Source organism: Rhinoderma darwinii, chromosome 5 (assembly GCF_050947455.1).
Source record: "Rhinoderma darwinii isolate aRhiDar2 chromosome 5, aRhiDar2.hap1, whole genome shotgun sequence".
Taxonomy (NCBI): domain Eukaryota; kingdom Metazoa; phylum Chordata; class Amphibia; order Anura; family Rhinodermatidae; genus Rhinoderma; species Rhinoderma darwinii.
Genome location: NC_134691.1, coordinates 60004493 through 60025378, shown reverse-complemented (window position 1 = coordinate 60025378; position 20886 = coordinate 60004493). Strand labels below are relative to the sequence as shown.

Sequence of the window (20886 nt, the reverse complement as noted above, 5' to 3'; positions counted from 1 at the left end):
GGTTTCTTTTTTTTTATCACTTTTATACACATCCTCTTTGCTATTTTAGAATTTTTAGGCTTAAAGTTTGAAAATAATAGTAAAAAAATAAGCTTTTTTACTTTTCAGCTATTTTTGTTTTTGGTAATAACATAGTTTTTCCCTAAAATAGACCTTTTATTTGAGATCTTCTTTGTCTACCTGAAATTTTAATATATTACATGTCTATATTAGGGTAATTGGCTCAGGTCTAGCGTTACGACAATGATTGGCGGGGGGGAAAGTTTTTTTGGGGGTGGGTATTTTATGTGTATTTATTATTAATTATTTTGCACTTTACTTTACATTTATTTTTTTATTACTATGGTCTGTACCTCAAAGGTCAGAAAAAACCTTTGTGGGACTTTATATACTGTTTTTTTTTTCTTTCTTCTTTTACACCATCTTTTTCCAATATAACTGGGGAAATCTGTTACAGGGGAAATCAGCCCTCTCATAGTGACTATTGTCACGAATAGGGCTATGCTGGGTCTAGTAAGACCAGTCACATGATCACCGGGACCAATAGAGACAGCAGCGCGGCCACTTCCTCTATTCCTATACACAGCGCTAATTGAGCGCTGTGTAAAAGAGATCGGAGAAGACAGTCAGAAGTCAGAGCTGCTTCTGTTCTCTCCTCGGGGTCGCCGGCAGTACTGCTTGTACTGCTCCTGAGCATATAACATAGTCTGAAACTACATTTACATTTCCGCAGCTTCAGAGCTGAAATCTCCAGATGGGTTAGGGTATGTTCACACGTAGTCAACAAAAACGTCTGAAAATCCAGAGCTGTTTTCAAGGGAAAACAGACCCTGCTTTTCAGACGTTTTTTTACCAACTCGCATTTTTCGCGGCGTTTTCACGCCGTTTTCGCGGCGTTTTTTACGTCCGTTTTTGGAGCTGTTTTCATTGGAGTCTATGAGAAAGCAGCTCCAAAAACGTCCAAAGAAGTGTCCTGCACTTCTTTTGACGAGGCTGTATTTTTACGCGTCGTCGTTTGACAGCTGTCAAACGACGATGCGTAAATAACAGGTCGTCTGCACAGTACGTCGGCAAACCCATTCAAATGAATGGGCAGATGTTTGCCGACGTATTGGAGCCGTATTTTCAGACGTAAAACGAGGCATAATACGCCTCGTATACGTCTGAAATTTGGCCGTGTGAACATACCCTTACACCCCAGAATTCTTAAAGAGCTTAGTTCTGTGATTTCTGTCCCCCTATTCATAATATTTAGAGATTCTCTCGTGACTGGTATAGTGCCTAGGGACTGGCGCAGGGCAAATGTGGTGCCTATTTTCAAAAAGGGATCTAGGTCTTCCCCGGGTAATTATAGACCAGTAAGCTTATCATCCATTGTTATAAGTGACAGCCAGCACGGTCTTACTAAGGACAGAAGTTGTCAAACCAACCTGATTTGTTTTTATGAAGAGGTGAGCAGAAGCCTAGACAGAGGGGCCGCTGTGGATATAGTGTGGATAGATATATTTGACACTGTCCCTCATAGACGTCTAATGAAATAAATTAAGGACTATAGGTTTAGAAAGTATAGTTTGTAATTGGATTGAGAATTGGCTCAAGGACCGTATCCAGAGAGTTGTGGTCAATGATTCCTACTCTGAATGGTCACCGGTTCTAAGTGGTGTACCCCAGGGTTCCGTGCTTGGACCACTATTATTTAACTTATTTATTAATGATTTAGGGGATGGGATTAATAGCACTATTTCTATTTTTGCAGATGACACCAAGCTATGTAATATAGTTCGGACTATGGAAGATGTTTGTGAATTGCAAGCGGATTTAAACAAACTAAGTATTTGGGCATCCAGTTGGCAAATTAAGTTTAACCCCTTAACGCCGAAGGACGGATATATCCATCCTCTGCAGCTGCTAGTTCGCGCAGGTGGACGGATATATCCGTCCTGTGATGGCGCGGGTACTGTCACTGTACCCACGCGATCAGCGGCAGGAGCGCGCTCCGATTCCAGCAGTTTAACCCATTAAATGCCGCTGTCAATAGTGACAGCGGCATTTAATGTGTTTGACAGAGGGAGGGAGCTCCCTCTGTCACCCCATCAGCGCCCCCGCAAAGAAATCGCGGGTCGCCGTCGGGTTTCCATGGCAGCCGGGGGTCTAGCAAAGACCCCCAGGTCTGCCTTCTGCATCTGCCTGTTAGGTGTCAGTTTTACACTGATAGGCAATAATGCTTTGGTATACTAAGTATACCAAAGCATTATATATGCGATCAGCAGATCGCATAGTGAAGTCCCCTAGTGGGGCTAAAAAAAAAAAAATGTAAATCAGTTAAATAAAGTTTGTGAAAAAAAAAATTACAGTCAAAATCAAATAAAACCACTTTTTTTGCCCAAAAAGTGGTTTTATTTAGTAAAAGTGTAAAAACAAATAACACATACACATATATGGTATCCCCGCGATCGTAACAGCTTGAACAATAAAATGAACACATTAATGAAACTGCCGGATGAACGGCGTCCAAAAAAAAATGCAAAAAACAACGGCAAAATTCTCTCTTTTCTCCCATTCTCCCCATAAAAAATTAAATCAAAATTAATCTATAAGTCCTATGTACCCCAAAATAGTACTAATGAAAACTACACATTGGCCTGCAAAAATCAAGCCCCCATACGGCCATATTGACAGAAAAATAAGAACGTTACGGCTCTTGGAATGCGGCGATGCAAAAACAAGTAATTTTTTTCTAAAAGGATTTTTATTGTGCAAACGTAGGAAAACATATAAAACCTTTACATATTTGGTATACCCGTAATCGTACCGACCCATAGAATAAAGTTAACATGTTATTTACGCTGCATAGTAAACGGCGTAAATTTAAAACGTGAAAATCAATGCTGGAATAGCTGCTTATTTTCAATTCTCTCCTAAAATAAAGTTAATAAAAGTTAATCAATATATTATAAGCATCTAATAATGATACAATTGCAAAATACAACTCGTCCCGCAAAAAACAAGCCCATATACGGCTATGTCGACGGAATAAAAAAAAAGTTACGACTCTTGGAATGCGACTGTGAGAAAACAAAAAATAATCCTTGGTCATTAACGTGCAAAATGGCCTGGTCATTAAGGGGTTAATGTAGATAAATGTAAAGTTATGCACCTGGGTACGAACAACCTGCATGCATCATATGTCCTAGGGGGAGCTACACTGGCGGATTCACTTGTTGAGAAGGATCTGGGTGTACCTGTAGATAATGAACTAAATAACAGCATGCCATGTCAATCAGCTGCTTCAAAGGCCAGCAAGATATTGTCGTGTATTAAAAGAGGCATGGACTCGCGGGACAGGGATGTAATGTTACCACTTTACAAAGCATTAGTAAGTCCTCATCTAGAATATGCAGTCCAGTTCTGGGCTCCAGTTCATAGAAATGATGCCCTGGAGTTGGGAAAAAATACAAAGAAGAGCAAAGAAGCTAATAAGGGGCATGGAGAATCTAAGTTATGAGGAAAGATTAAAAGAATTAAATCTATTTAGCCTTGAAAAAAGACGACTAAGGGGGGACATGATTAACTCATATAAATATATTAATGGCACATACAAAAAATATGGTGAAATCCTGTTCCATGTAAAACCCCCTCAAAAAACAAGGGGCACTCCCTCCGTCTGGAGAAAAAAAGGTTCAACCTGCAGAGGTGACAAGCCTTCTTTACTGTGAGAACTGTGAATCTATGGAATAGCCTACCGCAGGAGCTGGTCACAGCAGGGACAGCAGATGGCTTTAAAAAAGGCTTAGATAATTTCCTAGAACAAAAAAATATAAGCTCCTATGTGTAGAAATTTTTACCTTCCTTTTTCCCATCCCTTGGTTGAACTTGATGGACATGTGTCTTTTTTCAACCGTACAAACTATGTAACTATGTAAATGTCCAAATTTCTGCACAGAGGTTGCTCTGGAGAATTGAATTCTAGAAACCACCAACAATACAAAACAGAGCTTCAAATCCCCTATTTACCCTTCATACAGTCATAGAGGTCAATGGAAAATTCTGGCAGCTTGTAGCAACTACTAGGGGGATTCTCCGCTGAGTTTCATAAATTAGGCCCAGTGTGTAATTTTGGGTGACTGTAAAATGCTAATCCTAGATAATATGGGGCTTCAGTACTTCCACTTTCTTCTGCCAGAGAGATGGCTAAAAAGGTACTTCTCCCTTCTTTTCAGGCTGTGGTGGATCCAGGATCAAAATCTAGGGGTGACAACACACACTGTGGCGAATTTTGTTTTTGGTCACGGCCCTTGCCACTTCCTTAAATATGTAAGCCACACCAACATGTCAACATAAGTAGAATGGAGTAACACCTAATCACACAGTCAGGGACAGGCAAACACCTGTTATTTCAGTCAGGGACAAGTGTACCCTACCACTATACAAAACTCAATATAACCAATAATACCGCCATACAGTGACAATATAGCGGACAGATACCACTTCTATACCGGGAGTCTGCAGAGTATTATCACGCGGATACGGTTGAAAGCAGGGGTGTAACTAGAAAATGCTGGGCTCCATAGCAAACTTTTGAGTGGCCCCCCCAAAGCTCCATGAAAGCTAGGGTGAGGGAACATTTCCTGGCTGAGTCATGGTACAATTCCAGTGAAAGTGCAATTCCCAAAATGATCTGAAAAATGATCTGTGCATGCTGGGAGTTTTATTTCCACATACAATGGTACCATACACACTATACTCAGCACAGCCACAGGTTAAAAAAAAAAATGCAATATGGGGGCAGGGGAGGCCTAAAACCCCAGAATAGACCTCAAACCAGACCCCTAAATTAGTTCTGACCGCAGACGAGACTACTAATTTAATTCAGACCCTAGACCAGACCCCTAAATTAATCAAATATACTCACCTCTCCAGGCCCTCTTCAGCATACACGCTCCGAATGCTGGGAGTGCTAGGAAGTTGTCTGCGCCAGATGGAGGACGTCAGGACCCAGTGTGATGGTGCCTGTATCTGAATAGGACCTGGCAGCGAAGAGTGGTAAGTATCTATTAGATTAATAATCTAATAGATATGAACTATTAAAAAAAAATAATATCTATATATATATATATATATATATATATATATATATATATATATATATATATATATATGGGAAAGCAATTGCCTCCTAAATACACCCCTTTCTGCGGGACTATTCATGAATGTAATGACGACATGAACAATGTACATCTGGATGTATTCACAATGCCAGGACAATGTATTTGCTGTTTATTTAGGCTAAAAATCTGTGCTGCATAATTCCCTTTTACATTGGGCACAGTATAGAGTATGTGACCATAGAATTCTATTGTGTAGATTATTATAACCATCTTATATTTTATTGTGAAATTAAATACACACCAATCTACACTACACAATGCTTGCTGGAAAACAAGAACTGCCAAACAAATTATTTGCATTGTTCTCTAGATATTCATTTTGATGAATGTAAATTCTCTATTCTCATTTATTGCTTATGTGTTTTGTCATTTGCATTCTCTCTTTTCATGGTGAATGAGCAGGCTGAACGGCATCAAAGCTCGCTGTATCTATATTTACAGTCACCTGGGGAAATTAAAAGCCAGTGCTATTATCGCCGGAAAGTGACAATTAATATTCTAGAAAAATGAAAGGCGACAGCTCAATTAAAATGACAGAACTATGCAATCATGTTGCACTTTTAATTTAATATAAAATTAAATTTAAAAAAAAAAACACTACTCAGCGTGTTGAGGTTATTGGAGTAGAAGAAAGCAATTGTTGACATTGTTCAGTTAAAAATATATATATATATTCTATTTTTTAATCCATTCTGTAATAAAACCACTTAGCAATAGGAAACTGATAATGCTCATAATTTCCTCGTCATTCAATTCAGCTTTAAAGAGGACCTGTCAGCTCTATTGTCTGTTTTACTAAATACTTGCATTTGCTGTAAAAAAAAAAAAACTATTTCGCAGCATCTTTTCTTAGAACTCTGTGTTGAGCTTTTCCTCTGGTATTCCTCCTGGAATGTTACCATTCCCCTTGTCAATGTGGCGTGTCCCTAAACAGCCTGACATTGTCCAATCAGTGCTCTCAATGTCAGACTGTGTAAAGACACATCCTATTGACAGGGAGAATGATAGCACCTAGTTGTCATTGTATTCATACATTTCCAGGAGGAATAACAGGAACAGGACAATGCAGAGTTCTAAGAAAAGATGCTCTACAATTGTTATTTTATGAAGCGTACAAGTATTTACTAAATCATGTGTCAGGAGGGCTGACAAGTCCTTTTTTAGAGGTATTCCGCTGATTAGCATTTATGGCATATTCATGGGAAAACAACATTTTATAGTTTAGATACTTAAAGAGGCTCTGTCCCCACATTATAAGTGGCCTATCTCCTACATAAGGAGATCGGCGCTGTAATGTAGGAGACAGCAGTGCTTTTTATTTAGAAAAACTATCTCTTTTTACCACTTTATGAGCGATTTTTAGCTTTATACTAATTAGTTTCTTAATGCCCAAGTGGGCGTGTTTTTACTTTAGACCAAGTGGGCGTTGTACAGAGGAGTGTATGACACTGACCAATCAGCGTCATATACTTCTCTCCATTCATTTACACTGCACTAGCGATGTGCAGCCTCATACACAAACACTAACATTACTGCAGTGTCCTGACAATGAATATACATTACCTCCAGCCAGGACGTCTTGTGTATTCAGAATCCTGACACTTCTGAATCTTTTCTGTGAGATTTCCAGCAAGGCAAACGTAATCTCGTTCTAAATGACAGTTTACATCATAATCTCGCGAGATTTCTCTTGCCTTGCTGTAAATCTCACGGAGACGCTACAGAAGTGACAGGATTCTGAATACACATGACGTCCTGGCTGGAGGTAATGTATATTCATTATCAGGGACACTGCAGTAATGTTATAGTGTGTTTATGTGGCTGACATAGTGATATAGCTATATCGCTAGTGCAGTGTAAATGAATGGAGAGAAGTGTATGACGCTGATTGGTCAGTGTCATACACTCCTCTGTACAACGCCCACTTGGTCTAAAGTAAAAACACGCCCACTTGGCCATTAAGAAACTAATTAGCATAAAGCTAAAAATCGCTCATAAAGTGGTAAAAATAGATCGTTTTTCTAAATAAAAAAATACTGCTGTCACCTACATTATAGCGCCGATCTCCTTATCTAGGAGATAGGCCACTTATAATGTGGTGACAGAGTCTCTTTAAAGAATTTATCTACCTAAATTGTTGAGTATCTTTGTAAATATATATATAGTGTATCACTTATCTTGTACTTATCTATAGTCACGCCCTATAAGACATGCGAGGCTACATTAACAATGCTGCAGGCTTCAGGACTGAAATCTTCCAGAATTCCTTTCTGGCTCAACATCTCCACAGAGCTTGCTCTGGTTATTTTCATTCTGTAAAGTGTAGTCTTTACACCAAGCAAAATTAATTGTCCCATCTTACAGAAGCTCCGCGAAGATGTTAACGATATGCCCGATGACAAACGTACTATTTCCTATGACCCGCAAAATTGTGAATGAAGCTCTGTCCCATTATACAGCCTGCAACTCAGCATCAAAACATTTAAGTACTACAATGTGCTTAAAGGGTTACTCAACTTGTATTTATATATGTATACAAACGATATAATGGTGTACATAGCCTTTATATATGGAGATTTGAGATTATTCTGTCACGTCCTCTCTGCCTGCGGCTCCCTTGGTCTCCAGGACGTCGAGAGTTACTCGCTTGGGCGTCGCCAGGCCTGGCAGACTGAGGCAGTCTGCAGCCAATAGGAGCTCAGGAGCGTCAGGCCAATCAAAGCCATTTTTGTACTTTTGCACCGCTCTCCATCATGTCCCAGGGTATGTGCTGGCCTTCAGTTCTTACATAATTTATGCATTACTATTAGCTAGGGTTAGTTTGAGTCTCCTGGCCATTTGTGCCTTCATGTTCTGATAGGGCTCTTCCAGTCTAGTTAGATATTACTTCTTACTAGTTAGGCAGCATTTTGTTTACATGTGGAGTTTTGGCTATTTAGTGCCCACGTTTACTCTCTTTCCTGTGGGTTATTTTAGTGTGTTTTTAGTCATCTTTGGATGGTTGACTCTGTTTGTCCATGGTCTGTTCCATCTGACCCTGCTGTACTTTTTTCCGTGTATGGTTCCTCTTTTATCCTGTATTATGACATTGTGTAATATATTTGATAAAGATTTTTGTACTCTTTTATATCATCAGTATACTATTTCTTTGAGGGTCATGTCCCTTTTTTTTGGTTCGCTTTTAGGTTGTCGACAAACTGTTTGTACCCTTACACCTCCGGCTGAGGCTCCTCCAGGAGTGTCATGACTCAGTCCTGTCAGGTCACCCAGGCATCCCTGGTACCAGGGATCTTGTCACCCTTGGTTTCTGGTGGCCAGGGCTGCTACGGGATGTCCAAGCCTATGTGGTCTCATGTGAGACATGCGCCCGGTCTAAAACTCCCAGATCCCGACCTGCAGGCTTGCTGTGTCCTTTGCCGGTGCCCCAAGGACACTGGACCCATCTAGCCATGGATTTTATCACCGATCTCCCTTTGTCCCAGGGCAGGTCAGTGATCTGGGTAGTGGTAGACCGGTTTAGTAAAATGGCCCACTTCATTCCCCTGAAGAAATTGCCCAATGCTAAAGAGCTAGTTAACCTCTTTATTAAACATATTTTACGTTGGCACAGGGTACCTGTTAATATCGTCTCTGACAGGGGTGTCCAATTTGTATCATTGTTTTGGAGGGTGTTCTGCAAGCAGTTAGGACTAGACTTGTCCTTTTCATCAGCCTTCCATCCATAAAATAATGGCCAGACTCCGAGGACCAATCAGTCTCTGGAACAGTATCTCAGATGTTTTGTGACCGACGCTCAGGATAAATGGTTCAGGTTTTTGCGCGTGCGGAATTTGCCCTCAATAATCACATCTGCACATCGTCAGGAGTTTCTCAATTTTTTCTAATTATGGTTTTAATCCCTGGTTTTATTCATTTTCCCTATGTGTATCAGATAATCCTGAAGTGGAGCTTCTCACTGGGACCAGGTCCAAAATAATCTCAGGGCAGCCCAGGACCGCCAGCGGCTTCAAGCCAATAAAAGGCGTTCGGCTAATCCTGATTTCTTGGTGGGAGATCGGGTTTGGTTATCTTCCAAGAACCTCCGCATGAGGGTACCCTCCAGAAAGTTCGCCCCCAGGTACATCGGTCCTTATGAGGTCATGGAGAGGATCAACCCGGTCTCCATACGCTTAAAATTGTCCCCCTCCTTTCGCATCCTCCCTTCTGAAGAGATTTGTCCCCCCATTCTTCCCATAGGGAAACCCCCCGTCCCAGTATTGACATCCGAGGGACAGGAGTTCGAGGTGGCCAGGTTGCTGGACAGTAGAAAGGTTCAGGGGTCTGTCCAGTACCTCGTCCATTGGAAAGGATATGGTCCAGAGGAGAGGACTTGGGTCCAAGTTCGAGATATCCACGATCGGACCCTTATTAAAAATTTCCGAATAAACCTGGTTCGGGCGTGGAGGGTCCAGTGGCCCCTCGTAAAAGGGGTGGTACTGTCACGTACTCTCTCCCTGCGGCTCCCTTCTTCTCCAGGACGTTGAGAGTTACTCGCTCGGGCGTCGCCCGGCCTGGCAGACTGAGGCAGTCTGCAGCCAATAGGAGCTCAGGAGCGTCAGGCCAATCAAAGCCTGGCTGATGTTCCTGAGCTCCCGCCCTCTGCTTATTTAGTTCAGCCTGGGGTTGTAGGCCTTTGTCTGTAATTAGAGTTACCTAGCCTGGTGCTTTCCCTTGTTCCAGACTTCCCTGAGCGACTTGCATTTGTGACCTGACCCCGGCTGGACTCCTGACTTTTCTTTGCCTTCTGACTTTTGTCTTTTCTGCACTCTCCCGGTTTTGACCCTGCCTGACTCCGCCTTTTGCGCCTGGACTTGTCCGTGGCGCAATTGCCCTGCCTCTCCCTCCGTGTACTTCCCAAGTTACCCTTTGTTATTTCGTACTGTCTCTGTCTTATCCGTTTGTCAGTTTCACGTGTACCAATATAGGGAACGCTGCCCAGTTGTGTGCCGTTGTTTAGGTTGGGTCGTACAAGTAGGTAGGGACAGAGGTTTTGGAAGAACAGGGACCTCACTGTTTACTGTATGTAGCGTCCATGGCCACGGGCCGTTGGGTTTACTCACCTCCCGACGCCCGCAGCCATGGATCCGTGAGCGCTGGTCCCCATCTCCTTCCTAGGAGACGCCAGCGCTCACTTCCGCTCCGTTCTGCTGTGTCCCATAGGGACACAAGAGGAAATCATCATCATCAACTGATTTCCTAGTCTATAAGAAGGCCCCAGCCCTTCTTATCCTTGCCTGAGCGTTGTTAGTAATCCCAAGTCTGTCTTGCAAATGCTCCCTTAGTGTTTCCCGTTCCAGTTGTTAACCATGCCCTGTTACCTGTTCCTGTATCCCGTGCTGCTCTTGTTCCAGTGCCTACTAGTGTCAGAGTCGTGTCACATCCTGTGTCATCTGCCACGTCCAGAGGAATTCGCCACGTCTGGCGCAACCTGCGGCATCCGTGTCATCCACCACGTCCTGTGTCATATGCCACGTCCTGTGGAATTCGCCACGTCTGGCGCAACCTGCGGCACCTGTGTCATCCGCCATGTTTGGCGTTACTTGCTGCATCCATCTCCATCAGTGCCAGCGCTGCGGCCACTGTCTGGACTATCCAGGTACCCTTGTGCGGGACATTGTATTGCTGGGGTTCCCTGTTGTTTGGCCAGCTGCCTCCCTGCTACGGTGGTACAGCCTAGTGGGTCCACAAACCCACAACGTGACACTGTGTATTTGTTTGTGACATGTGCATAGAATAAAAAAAAATAGAATATGGGTAAGACTATAAAACACATATAGCGAGCAAACAAACACACACAAAGATGCAGCAGCACCCTGTGGGCGCTAAGATATATCCAAACATTTAATATTTTTATTATTTTAAATTCAAATACTGATATTTACTATACTTATATATGGGACGTTCTCAGCGCACATTTTAATCAAATTGTGTGGGCCTACCTGCCATGGCAAGGAAACTTCATTCAGATGGGTCCCTACACAAAACATTATACATGTACCACAGGAGACTTATCTCTCTCTTGGACCTAGGCCTACAACATTTATTCAGGATAGGTAGGAACAAGCTTCATTCTATACTTAACAGCCTTGGACAGATGGGAGCACAACCAGCATGAATATTATCACCCAATGCAAAAGACAAAGTTAATCAGCACAAAGTGAAATAAATGGGCAGGTGCAAATCTTCTGTGACTGCAATGCAAAGACAAAGACGCAACAGAAACCTACAGATGCGAAGATATATGCAAACATTAAATACATGGATTATTTTCAATTCCATTACTACTACACTTATATCCGAGTCGTAGCTAGGTTCTCCAGCAGCCGGGGCAAATATTCAGGTTGGCGATCCCCAACCGACACCTCCTTCCCCTTCGCCATGTTTGTTTTCTCTATCAATCAATGAGGTGTCATTTTTTTTCCACTTTTTTTTTGTGTGTAGCTCGAGCATAAATCCATTTGTACATTTTACAAACAATATAGTTCTATATACAACATCAGAACCAAGCTCATTACATATATACATCAACATATACAGTACCAGAACAAAGCTCAGTACATAAATACAGCACCAGGACAAAGCTCAGTGCACTTATACAGCACCAGAACAAAGCTCAGTACATAAATACAGCACCAGAACCAAGCTAAGTACATAAATACAGCACCAGAACAAAGCTCAGTACATAAATACAGCACAGGAACAAAGCTCAATATATATATACAGCACCAGAACTAAACTCAATATATACATATATATATATATATATATATATATATATATATATATATATATATACACACATACATACACAGTACCAGAACCAGGCTCAGTAGATATATACAACACCAGAACCAAGCTCAGTACATAAATACAACACCAGCACAAAAACAGCTCAATTTAGTGCAACCCCTGCCGTATAGGTTTGCACTAAATTGCGTGCAGCTCCCATCATGGCCCGAACAATGGTAAAGATATGCTGGGAGATGCGATTTCACAAAACAAAATCATACCACCAATCATCTCGATGCAGATCATACTGTGACTACAGTACTGATTAGAGGCAGAATAAACATTTACATTAAGTGACTCACAGGTGACGTCAGATTCTAGTTGTTATTTTTCTCTTGTCTTCTCCATCCGGTGCAGATCTCTTTGACAACTTCTCCCGGCCACAGCCCATTTCTGCAGTTTGCCGCTCTGATGTCTTCAGCTTCTCACTTTTCAAACATTTCTGCACCTGTAAACGAAAATAAAGTTCTCCTGATGCCAGACACTGTGCCCCTAGATATAATAGTGCCATAGACTGTGTCCCACACACACACACACACACACACACATACACACACACACACACCGTGCCCCTGTAGATAGTGCCCTACATAAATCAACTTGTAGTTAGTGACCTCCATAGAGCCCCTGTAGATAGTGCCCCACATACAGCCCCCTATAGATAGTGCCCCACATATAGCCCCCTGTAGATAGTGCCCACATATAGCCCCCTGTAGATAGTGCCCACATATACTCCCCTGTAAATAGTGCCCTACATATAGCCCCCCTGTAGATAGTGACCCACATATAGCCCCCCTGTATATAGTTCCCCACATATAGCTCCCCCTGTATATAGTGTCCCAAATATTGCTCCCGCTGTGGATAGTACTCCACATATAGCCTACCCATGTATAGTGCTCTGCATATAGCCCACCCATGTATATAGTACAACCATATAGCCCATCCCTGTAGATAGTGCTCCACATATAGCCCACCCCTGTATATGGTGTCCAACATATAGCCCAACCCTGTAGATAGTGCACTACATATATCTCCCCCTATAATTAGTGCTCCACATAACGCCCACCCCTCTATATAGTGCCTCACATATAGCTCCCCCTATAGTGCTCCACATATAGCCCCCTCTGTAGATAGAGCCGACCCCTGTAGATAGAGCCCCCCTGTAGATAATGCCGCTCACATTTTTATTAGGATAAAACAAAAATGTAACACTCGCCCTAATCCCGTTCCCGCTCCGTTTGGTGGCAATGCAGACCTGCTCTCTTCTCTGAGCAGGTCTGCTGGAGTTAAACAACGCAAGTGGAGCGATAACGTCATCGCACCGCTTGCATCATTGAAAGGCGCTGATTGACAGGGCAAGTCATTCTGCCCTGCCAATCAGAGCCTTTCATAGAAACAAGCGGCGTTATGAAGTTATTGAAAGAAGCAGGTACAATTAAAGTGCAGGAGGGGCTGGCAGCGGCTGGTTTCAGTGGCGTCGCCACCCCCTCTGAGAAGGAGCAGGCCTCCGTCATTCACGGTGCGGCCCTGGGGGCCGCCCCCACCTTCCCTGGTGTTGCACGTGCCCTGACTGCCCACCCTAGCTATGCCCCTGACATATATTTGAGGTTCTTAGAACACATTTTGATTAAATTATGAGCCCATCCGACTGACATCCAGAGCAAGATGAGACTAGCAGGACCTCAATAAAATGTCTTCTCATGCAACATCGGGAATCCTGACCTAATCATTCATGCAGTACGAAACTGAGCCACAAATAATCCATTTAGAAAGTCTTCAGACCCTTTCACTTTTTTCACACTTTGTTATGTTGATGCCTTGTGCTAAAATTTATTTTTTTCCCCATCATTTTGCACTCAATACCCCATAATGACAAAGCGAAAAAAGAATTTTAGAAATTTTTGCAAATTTATGAATAATGAACAATGCAAATTTCGCATGTATATAAATATTCAGACCCTTTGCTATGACACTAGAAATTTAGCTCTGGGCACGTCACATTTCTCCAGATAATATCTGAAATATTTCTACACCTTGATTAGAGTCCACCTGTGGCAAATTAATTTGATTGGACATGATTTGGAAAGACACACCCCTGTATGAGGTCCAATATATGGTCTCACAGCTGACAATGCATATCAGAGCAAAAACCAAGCCATGAGGAGAGTACTCTCTGGAGGAGAGTACAAAAAAAAATGTCTACTGCACTAAAAGTTCCCAAGAACACAGTGGTCTCCATAATTCCTAAATGGAAGACATTTGGAACAACCAGGACACTTCCTAGAGCTGGCTGCCCCACCAAACAAAGTAATAGAAGGAGAAGGGATTTGGTAAGAGAGGTGACCAAGAACCCAATGATCACTCTGGATGAGCTCCAAAGTTCCTGTGTGCAGATGGGAGAAACTTCCAGAAGGTCAACCTTCACTGCTTATCACCTGCCAAATATTACCCCTACAGTGGAGCAAGGTGGTGGCAGCATCATGCTGTGGGGTGTTTTTCAGAGTCTGGGACAGGGAGACTGGTCAGGGTTGAGGGAAAGATGAATGGAGCAAAGTACAGAGATATTCTTAATGAAAACCTGATCCAGAGTGCTCTGGACCACAAACTGGGACGAAGGTTCACCTTCCAATAGATCAACGACCATAAGCACACAGCCAAGACAACACAGGAGTGGCTTAGGGACAACTTTGTCAATGTCCTTGAGTGGCCCAGCCAGAGCCCTGACTTGAACCCAATCGAACGTCTCTGGAGAGACCTGAAAATGGCTGATCACTGACGGTCCCAATCTAACCTGACAGAGCTTGAGAGGATCTGCAGAGAAGAATGGCAGTATACTGTGGGGGCAGCTATGGGGAGCATTATTCTGTGGGGCAGCTATGGGGGAATTATACTGTGCGGGGGCAGCTATGGGGGGCATTAAACTGTGTGTGTGGGCAGCTATGGGGGACATTATACTGTGTGTTGGCAGCTATGGGGAGCATTACACTGTGTGGGGGCATTATACTATGGAGGCAGCTATCGGGGAATTATAGTGTAGGGGCATCCATGGGGGCTGTCGGAAAAGGCGGCTGGGCATGGTCATGCGCAGGAGTCTGGTGGTGTTGGGTTGGGGTAGGGGGGCCCAAGCTGAATTCTTATACCAGGGCCCATGAGCCTTTAGCTACGCCCCTGTCTGAAGGTGCGCTGTGGTATCTGGCACTAAGAAATTAGCAGCAGATCCTTTAAGTTTTGTAAGTTGATAGGTGGGGCCTCCATAGATCAGACTTATTTTTCCCTTACTCTATTTCTCTTACACATCCCACCAACGATCAATCAGATTGAGATCTGGGGAATTTGGAGGCCAATTCAACAACTTGAACTCTTTGTCATGTTCATCAAACTATTCCTGAACAATTTTTTCAGAGTGACAGGGCGCATTATCCTGCTGCAAGAGCCCACTGCCATTAGAAAATACCGTTGCCATGGACAGGTGTACTTGGCCTGCAATCATGTTTAGGTAGGTGGTTTGTGTCAAAGTAACATCTACATGAATGCCAGAAACCAAGGTTTCCCAGCAGAACATTGCCCAGAGCATCTGTCACGATGCGGGGTGTGGACCCACTGGGCCGTACCGCGTAGCGGAAAGGCAGCTGGCCAACCAGGTACAATACAATGTACAGTGAAGGAAATAAGTATTTGATCCCTTGCTGATTTTGTAAGTTTGCCCACTGTCAAAGACATGAACAGTCTAGAATTTTTAGGCTAGGTTAATTTTACCAGTGAGAGATAGATTATATAAAAAAAAAAAAAGAAAATCACATTGTCAAAATTATATATATTTATTTGCATTGTGCACAGAGAAATAAGTATTTGATCCCTTTGGCAAACAAGACTTAATACTTGGTGGCAAAACCCTTGTTGGCAAGCACAGCAGTCAGACATTTTTGGTAGTTGATGATGAGGTTTGCACACATGTTAGATGGAATTTTGGCCCACTCCTCTTTGCAGATCATCTGTAAATCATTAAGATTTCGAGGCTGTCGCTTGGCAACTCGGATCTTCAGCTCCCTCCATAAGTTTTCGATGGGATTAAGGTCTGGAGACTGGCTAGGCCACTCCATGACCTTAATGTGCTTCTTTTTGAGCCACTCCTTTGTTTCCTTGGCTGTATGTTTCGGGTCATTGTCGTGCTGGAAGACCCAGCCACGAGCCATTTTTAATGTCCTGGTGGAGGGAAGGAGGTTGTCACTCAGGATTTGACGGTACATGGCTCCATCCATTCTCCCATTGATGCGGTGAAGTAGTCCTGTGCCCTTAGCAGAGAAACACCCCCAAAACATAATGTTTCCACCTCCATGCTTGACAGTGGGGACAGTGTTATTTGGGTAGCATTTCTTTTCCTCCAAACACGGCGAGTTGAGTTAATGCCAAAGAGCTCAATTTTAGTCTAATCTGACCACAGCTACTCCTCCCAATCACTCTCAGAATCATCCAGATGTTCATTTACAAACTTCAGATGGGCCTGTACATGTGCCTTCTTGAGCAGGGGGACCTTGCGGGCACTGCAGGATTTTAATCCATTACGGCGTAATGTGTTACCAATGGTTTTCTTGGTGACTGTGGTCCCAGCTGCCTTGAGATCATTAACAAGTTCCCCCTGTGTAGTTTTCGGCTGAGCTCTCACCTTCCTCAGGATCAAGGATACCCCACGAGGTGAGATTTTGCATGGAGCCCCAGATTGATGTCGATTGACAGTCATTTTGTATGTCTTCCATTTTCTTACTATTGCACCAACAGTTGTCTACTTCTCACCCAGCGCCTAAAATATGGTTTTGTAGCCCATTCCAGCCTTGTGCAGGTCTATGATCTTGTCCCTGACATCCTTAGAAAGCTCTTTGGTCTTGCCCATGTTGTAGAGGTTAGAGTCAGACTGATTAATTGAGTCTGTGGACAGGAGTCTTTTATACAGGTGACCATTTAAGACAGCTGTCTTTAATGCAGGCACCAAGTTGATTTGGAGCGTGTAACTGGTCTGGAGGAGGCTGAACTCTTAATGGTTGGTAGGGGATCAAATACTTATTTCTCTGTGCACAATGCAAATAAATATATATAATTTTGACAATGTGATTTTCTTTATTTTTTTTTATATAATCTATCTCTCACTGGTAAAATTAACCTAGCCTAAAAATTCTAGACTGTTCATGTCTTTGACAGTGGGCAAACTTACAAAATCAGCAAGGGATCAAATACTTATTTCCTTCACTGTATATAGTCCAGCAAGGGTACCTGTGGCAATGTAGACAGTAGCGGTGATTCAGGCTAAAGATGAGGCTCCGGCAGCAGGCAGACACCTGGTGGGTGTAACACAGTAGATGCAGTAGAAGACACAACTCGACTTTAACTCTAGATGGCACAGAGGCACGGTAGCACAGGATACAGGGTACAGGCAGCAGGAACGGGTAACACTGGGAACTGGAAAACAATAGGAGACCATTTGCAAGACAAACTAAGGTAACACAACAACCTTCAGGCAATAATCAAGAGGGCAGAGTCCTTTTTATAGTCCAGCAGCATTCTGGGTTGATTGCAGATTCACTGCAACTGGACCCGTACTGGCCCTTTAAGGCCGTGCACGCTCGGGCGCGCCCGCCCGCCCTGCGGGAGACAGTCACTGAATCAGGAAATGAGTGCCAGCATCTCTCAGGAGGGGGATACCACCGAGAACTCACACGTCCATGGCCGAGGCCGTCAGAGGGTAAGTCAGAACGACGGTCCACGGCCATAGACGTTACAGTATCCCCCGTCTTTTGCCCCCTCCTCTTAGGGCCAGAGCGGGAGAGAAACTTCTTCACAAGGACAGGGGCATTGATGTTCTCCTCTGGCTCCCAAGACCTCTCTTCTGGAACAAATGCTCCCCAATCCACCAAATAAAATGTCCTTCCTCTCACTTTCTTAGTAGCCAGGATCTCCCTTACATCGAAAGTCCCTGACGAGCCGCCAGGAGCCACTGCGGAACTAGGAGTCCTGGAGTAGCGGTTCAGGACCACGGGCTTAAGCAGGGAGACATGGAAGGAGTTAGGGATCTTGAGGATAGGAGGCAGCCGTAGCTTATAAGATACAGGATTAATTGCCGCAAAATCTCGAAGGGTCCTAGGAACCTGGGAGCAAATAAGCAAGACGGAACCCTCAGCCGGATATTCCTGGAAGACAGACAGACCTTTGTACCTGGTAGAAATTGGGGAGGTTCTCGTCTTCTAGTGTCTGCCTTTCTCTTCATGCGGTCCAAGATCGGGTCTGTTGCCATATCTGCAGAAAGTCCCTGAAGGTAGAGTCAGCTGCAGGCACCTGGGACATAGTAGAGACAGGAGGAGGTATTCAAGGATGTTGGCTGTAGACAATGAAGAATGGACTGGAGGTGGTGGACTCACTAGTATGGTTATTATAGGAGAACTCAGCCCACGGGAGCAGCTGTACCCAGTCATCATGCCGCCTGGAGACAAAGTGCCGCAGATAGTTCTCCATAATCTGGTTAACCCTTTCGACTTGACCATTGGACTGAGGATGATAGGCCGAGGAGAAGTCCAACTTTACACCGAGGAGACCACAGAGTGCTCTCCAGATCTTCGTGGTGAACCGGACCCCTCGATCCGAGACAATACGCAGAGGCAAGCCGTGCAGACGGAAGATGTGTTGAACGAAGAGATCAGCCAGTCGGGCAGCAGAAGGCAGGCCAGTCAGAGGAAGAAAATTGATCCACCACCACCCAGACCACACTGCATCCAGCAGAGAGAGGCAGATCTGTAACAAAGTCCATTGCAATATGTTGCCAGAGGGCATCAGGCAAGGGCAGTGGTTGGAGCAGACCAGCTGGTCTGGAGTGGGCAACTTTGTTTGCTGTGCATACCGTATAGGAGGAGACAAAGTCTGTGACATCTTTGGGCAGCGTCGGCTACCAGAACTGACGGGCAATTAGGTCTCGGGTCTTACGGGCACCTGCGTGACCTGCCAGCTTGGAACTGTGACCCCAGCGAAGGATTCTTCCTCTGTCTGCCAGACGTACAAAAGTCGTTCCTGGAGGAATATCTCTAACTAGCAGAGAGTTGACAGAGAAGATGCAAGAAGGATCAATAATATTCTGTGGGGACTCCACAGTGTCCTCTGTCTCAAACGACCTAGACAAGGCATCGGCCCTCAGATTCTTGTCGGCAGATCGGTAGTGGAGCTCAAACTGGAACCGAGCAAAGAACAGCGACCACCTGGCTTGACGAGGATTCAGCCGTTGGGCCGTCTGAAGATAGGTCATGTTCTTGTGGTCCGTGAAGACCAGGATTGGATGAGCTGCGCCTTCTAGTAGGTGTCTCCATTCTTGCAGAGCCAGCTTGATGGCCAGTAACTCCCGATTCCCAATCGAGTAGTTGTGCTCTGCGGGAGAAAAAAGCTTGGAGTAGTAGACACATACCACAGTCTTGCCTTTCGAACCTCTCTGGAAAAAAAAGTAGGGATACATCAGGATGATGAAGGATAGAGGCTGACGTGAAGGCCTTTTTTAACGTTTTGAACGCAGCTTCCACTTCTGGAGTCCACTCCTTGGCATTTATGCCCTTTTTGGTGAGAGTAGAGATGGGAGCTTTCAAAGAAGAGAAGTTGGGAATGAACAGCCGGTAGAAGTTGGCGAATCTCTGGAAGCGTTGTATGGCCCTTAAGCCTTGAGGGCGTGGCAATTCCAGGACAGCCTTTACCTTCTCAGGGTCCATCTTGAGGCCCTGATCGGAGATGATATAGCCCAAGTTGTTCAGAAACTTTCTTTCAAACACGCACTTCTCCAGCTTGGCATAAAGATGATTCTCCCTTAAACTAAGCAAAACCTGCCTGACATGTCTCTGATGAGTTACTGGATCTGGGGGAAAAATCAAAATGTCATTGAGATACACCACAACACAGACATAGAGGAGATCACGAAAAATTTCATTGACAAATTCTTGAAACACAGTGGGGGCGTTACAGAGGCCAAAGGGCATACCCAGGTATTTGTAGTGCCCATCACATGTATTAAATGCAGTTTTCCACTCGTCACCCTGACGAATCCGGATTAGATTGTAGGACCCCCGTAGGTCCAATTTAGAAAAAAATTTGCCCCCCATATGCGATCAAACAGTTTTGAGATCAAAGGCAATGGGTATCTGTTCTTTACCCTGATCTGGTTGAGGCCCCGGTAGTCAATGCAGGGTCGGAGGGTTCCATCTTTTTTTTTGACAAAGAAAAACCCAGCTTTGGCCAGGGATGAGGATTTACGTATGAAGCCCCTCTCCAGATTCTCCTTAATGTAGGTCGACATAGACTGGGTCTCCGGTAAGGGGTGAGGGTATACTCTACCACGAGGAGGGGACGAATCAGGAATCAAGTCGATAGGACAATCATACGCTCGATGTGGAGGCAACTTCTCTGCTTCCTTCTTGTCGAAGACATCTGCAAACTGAGAGTAACAACAAGGCAACCCTGCCAATAACTGATGCGGAGTAGGCTGAAGCAGATGGATATGCCCTAAACAGCGGTTGAGGCAATTGGGCCCCCCACTGGAGAACCTCTAAGGAATTCCAATCCAGGACTGGGGCGTGTAGACGGAGCCAAGGGAAACCCGGCAGCTTAGGGTTGACGGCCTTGGGCAGGACAAACAGAGAGATGAGCTCGGAGTGAAGGGCTCCCACTTCAGCGGCTTGGTCAAGGAAAAAATTGGATCAGGCAGCGGCAGTCCATCTACCGAGGTAACTGTCAACAGCCTCTCCAACAGAACATTGGGCAAATTGGAAAAATGGGCATGTGTAAAGATATGAGCCACTTTGAGAAGTGACAATTTGTGATGGCTAGACAACTGGGTCAGTGCATCTTCAAAATGGCAGTTCTTGTGGGAGTA

At 44.2% G+C, this 20886-nt stretch overlaps 1 protein-coding gene across 3 annotated transcripts in view; it reads left to right on the top strand.

Moving 5' to 3' along the window:
• The window catches only part of LRRCC1 (leucine rich repeat and coiled-coil centrosomal protein 1), a 254094-nt gene that overhangs the window by 138101 nt on the left and 95107 nt on the right, over positions 1-20886 (top strand). The window contains exon 1 of one of the 3 annotated variants that reach the window (XM_075826060.1): positions 4914-5043. The exons of the other annotated variants lie outside the window; for them this stretch is intronic. The gene's annotated coding sequence lies outside the window, so the exon portion shown is untranslated. Of the gene's footprint in view, positions 1-4913; positions 5044-20886 lie in introns of those variants that run through there. 3 annotated transcript variants of the gene reach the window in all.